Below are 5,020 nucleotides of genomic sequence, written 5' to 3' on the forward strand. Positions count from 1 at the left end.
CTATGTAAAGTTTCACTAGAACTGCGCTTTTCACATCAAACCACTCTGAATGTCTTTGTTTAAATCTAAATGATTTATTTATACTGAAATAAGTGGAAAGCCCATTTAATACCACATTGTGTGAATTTGACCAACCCAAACATCCTCAGAAACGCAGCAAGGAATACCTCTGATTGTTCAGGATGCTGGAAGCACACAGTAGACTAATAGGGAATTGCTTAGGGCTCGTGTGCATATTGCACACTCCTGCAATATCAGTATTACACAGGCCGATATAGTGATACTGATTAACAATGTACTGTGCAGCCCTGACACACACACACAGATACATGCATGCGAGCAAAGACAACCAAACACTCACAGGCAGACAGGCACCAAAACACAATTTCATCACGCCTGCAGCCAAAACATAATCTGGAGCTGTCTGGGTGTTAGCATGTTAATATGGGAGATCAACCATGAATATAAAACGATGTGACAGACACCGTCCTCCAACGCACATGGAGCCAGTCCAGCCAGGCTTTTGGAAATAGAACGCATTCTTCATGGCTCTTTACCCACAAGAGACGGAAGAGGCTGTGAATAAACCACTGTGACCTGGCTGATGAATCAGACAGCAAATCAGAGAGGTAAGAGGTACACTCACACACTCGCAGTTGTTTTTATACCTCATCAGTACGTGGGATATGTTCCATGTGTGTGTGCGTGTGTAGATAGATTACTTATTACATATGTGCAAGTATCTATCTATATATCTGTGTATATATATATATAAATTGTCTCTGTTGTATTATATAAATATGTAAGTATCTATATTTATAATCATTTGATCTATTTTTTCTATTTTATTTAGTCTAACCCTCATCTTAACCTCAGGGACCATAAAGAAATAGTTGTGCTCTTTCAGTTTTTACACCTTACCAAGTTGGGACCATTTTGATGTTCCTGACATTGTTGATTAGTCCAGGCTTTCTCTGGTCCTCCAACAAATTCTGGACATTTTGTCCAAAATATGTATGAAAACAAACACATACACTCAGTGGTGAGGTAATGCTGAGCTGCAGCGCCCCCTCCACACCAAATATAGTGTGGGCTGTGTATTTATAGAGGCAAAGAGGAGCCGACTTAGCCGCCCGCTGAGAGGAGGATGACTCACTCTTCTAACCTGGAGAGATAAGAGCAAGTGAGAGAGGGGGAGAGAGAGAGAGAGAGCACATCTGCAGCCTGCTATGCACTCCTCCTCAGCTTTTCATCTCATCCCTCACTTTCCCTCGTTCTCTCACTCCGACACAACCACTTTCAGACTCATTGACATCTCCGCCCACTCTAACAGCGCACAGGCCCCAGAATAGCCTGCTGCGTCTGAGTGGCACACATGCCAATTCATCCAGTCAGAAACTATTTTGTGTAGATGGGCTTTGCTCTCATCATATCACCAGCTGGGGTTTTGTACTTTATTCTTTAGAAATGGTCACTTTTCCCAAAAGGAAGGTCCATGCAGCTGGCTGGGATGCTGTCCATCACAGCTGCCTGAGGAAAGCTGTGGTTTTCCATGTAACGTCAGAGAGAAAGCAATCATTGCAGGTCAGATCACAAACTTCCAACATAGCAACCAACTCAAACACGCTCCACTGCTAAGAAGGGATGGTTTTAAAAGGACAAATTTCAAAACATACAATTCAGTCACCAGTCTGTACTGTCTATATATGAAATTCATTACTGGTTTGATGTCATGAAAATAAAAGCACAGTCATAAAAACAGCCTGTTTAAGTTTAGGGGCAACTGGTGGGGCCAGACGTGATAAGGTTGAACTTTTGCTGCTGGAATAAGGTGAAATCCTCTAACAGTACACCCCATCTAAAACCTACCCCCAAATCCTCTAGTCAACGCTCTTTTAACAGCTGGTGTACAATCAGTAAAACAAGCAAAACAAGCTAGATGGTGAAACACTATTGTTAGCTAACATTCATTCTTCAAAACAAATGCTTCAGGAACACCATTCAGTTTTGTTTTGCAAAAGGATGGATGAGATCTGTGCAAGTGCAGTAGCCAGAACAACATGAAAAAACATGTTTTTGTGCATTATTTAAGCCAAATACTACAAACTATTATTTTTTTGTCTGATTTCATCAGTTACTTCAAATATAACAGTAATGTGACCTTTAGTTTCGGATATTTCTATCCCCATTCAAAGAGATAGGAGTCTGGTCTTGTATTGCTGGAAATAACTGCCTGGTGGTGTTGCAAAGAAGGCCGCTGACCAAACAGACTTTACTTTAAGGACTTTGTTTACATCCAGGGAATAGCGTCAGGCGTCATGTCCATCTGACAATGTTAACAGGCTCATCACTGCCCCCTACTTTGAGCTCTGAGCTTTGCAAGGCACTGTATTGGTTCAGAAATTTCATCTGTAGTTTGTTCCCACTCTAATAAATCTACACTCCCACTAATGTTTAGCCCACATTTAGGGCTGTTCACAAGATCACGTCTGGCCCCTAGAGACTAGGTGATTATGAGTGGCTGGAAAATGGTTGTGTAAAAATGATGTTTTTGGTACATGAACCCACACAAACGTCATCAACGGACCTCAGGGAAAAAGGTAAAACACTGAAATGACGTAACTGTGTGTTAGCGTGCTTTAAACATGTTAAGAATATTTCACAAACATTGTGCTAATATTGGAAACCGTGATAACTTTGGTCACTAATATAATAACCTACAGTTCATACTAGCCCATCCCTACAACTGACCAAACGAGTTCTCAAAATGAACTGTTGTAAGGACTTTACACTGACCCATTTGCCTGTGTTTATGTAGGACACATGACCTCATTTCTCCACTCCTCTTGCTGCACACCAGCTCAGTCTCTGCCGCTACTGTATGACTACTGTATTACTGTACTAATGCACTGTGCCCACAGCTAAGCCAGCCTCAGCAGCGTAATGCCAGATGACTGTAACACAGTTTAATATAGACTCTGACTGGAGCAAAACTGAGCTAGACATACAATCATTGGCCACTTTATCACAGACACCTCTCCAACTTGCTGGTGTGCAGTTAGAGAATGTACATGATAACAGATGGGCTACAGTCTGTAACTGTGCACCTGTAATGTAAGCAGAGCTCATGAGGTGAGTAGTGAGTGCCGTCATGGATTACTGACCAGGCCAGTGCCCAGGAGCCTCTGATTAACAGGGGCCTCAGTGGGCCTCACACCACAGATGTAAAGAATTAGACTAATTAATAGCCCTTATATGTAATGATGGAATAAATGCAATAACAATAGCATAGCTGTATAACATCAGAAATGAGCAGAAATATAACTGCAGGAATTTAAAGGTTACTGCGCATCATTCATTTTTTCCAGCATTGTTCAAAGCAAATAAAACAGACATGAGTGCTTTATTAAAGGGCCAACATTTTTAGGAAGTTATTATTTACCTCTTGAGTTCCACTTACGATGTCTGTGCACCTTATGGACCAAAAATAGTGAAAACTAACTTTGATTATGACCATATATCTCTTTTTCCCTTAGAATGAAATAGGCTGTTTCTGTAACTGTGCCTTTAAGACTGCTATATGTAAATGGCAGTTCTGAAACAACGAATTCAAAACAAGCAGTTTTTACAGCTTATTTTCCATATATGGACTGTGTGAACTGGCTAGTTAGTGGTGTATTTGGATTATTTTAACAGTGTTTACATACTACAACAAAGTCTTTTATTGCAAAAAAATGTGGACATCCAATTTTTGGTGATATGGGCCGTTTAAAGTAATTTTACAGGTCTATTATTTGTCTTTTTTTGTCTGTAGGGCCCCCAAAGACACTCGTTTCCAGCAGCCTGAGTGAGTGGAATGTGTTTATAATAAAGTGGATACTAGAAATAGGATTCATTTCATACAACTGGTTTTCTTGAAGTATCTCTGTCCACAACCATAAATCAGATAAGTGACCTACATGAACCGTAGTTCCTCCTCAGCTTGGTCAAACTTCTGCCTGTGCTTAGTTCACTCAGAAAAATGTACAATGAGTATAATCAAGAGTCTTCAGTCTTCCATATGAACCTGGTTACCCATGATCTAGTGTTGAGGTTACAGAGTGAGTGAGTGAGTGAGTGAGTGAGTGAGTGAGTCTGAGGGGTTGGCTGACCTGATTTGAGTGGAAAGAATGTCTTTCATGTGAAAACAACTTTCCAGAAAGGCTCCACGTCCCCCCACCTCTCTCCCTCTGCCCAGTAAAGACAAACAGCATGACCTTATACGGACTGAGAGAGAAGAAACGGCCACAGTCATATTCGTGAAGCATCAGAGAGCATTACGAGTGTTCCTGGCTCAGTTGTGCTCTTCTGACTGAAATCAGTACAGAGGAAGATCTGATTTGGAGCACTGGGCTTCTCTATAGAGAGAAGCTCAGGCAGAATAGAATTGACATATAGTGCTATCTAGTGGACACTTTGCAGTACTACAAAACGTTGGCCTGACAGTCAGCAAGTCAGCCAAACTTAAATATGCATTATGGAAATAAGCAGATTTATTGAATGAGGAGGAGAAACTCACTAAATACTACAGTGCTATTATACTGACGTAGATATGATGATAACAGTAGATCATTCACTCACATCCTTGGAAGACACAGACTCTGCCTAGTTATGAATTAGTTCTCATTGAAACACTTTTAATGCGCTTGCTATCATCAGATTCATATCTTTGGGGGTTCGAAACATAATCCATGTTACAAAATGTTCTTCTTCATGCTGTGCACAATTACACATTTCCACCTCTCTAAATCCCCAAAACGTACGTAGTGCAGCTTTAAAGGGACTCTCCAACCAGTATGGACCAGTATGAAAGATGTAACCATTACTAATATAATGGTGCACAGAGAATCTGATTGAAAACATTCTGTATTTGTTGTATAAGCATTATTACAGTTGTTGGCCATTAATCAGTGATTGTGATTATTTTGACTATAAATGAGTTTCTCTGTCTGTGGACACTCACCTTTACCCTGTTCAAACT

The 5,020-nt window shown here is 40.6% G+C and overlaps 1 long non-coding RNA gene across 1 annotated transcript; it reads left to right on the plus strand.

The window, feature by feature from the left end:
- Window positions 1–368: 368 nt before the first annotated feature.
- Window positions 369–4,308, plus strand: LOC108429483. The gene is made up of 3 exons (XR_001858011.1): window positions 369–629; window positions 1,466–1,584; window positions 3,815–4,308. It is a non-coding gene; the product is annotated as an uncharacterized LOC108429483 (long non-coding RNA).
- The last annotated feature ends 712 nt before the right edge of the window (window positions 4,309–5,020 follow it).

This window comes from Pygocentrus nattereri, chromosome 15 (genome assembly GCF_015220715.1).
Source record: "Pygocentrus nattereri isolate fPygNat1 chromosome 15, fPygNat1.pri, whole genome shotgun sequence".
NCBI lineage: Eukaryota > Metazoa > Chordata > Actinopteri > Characiformes > Serrasalmidae > Pygocentrus > Pygocentrus nattereri.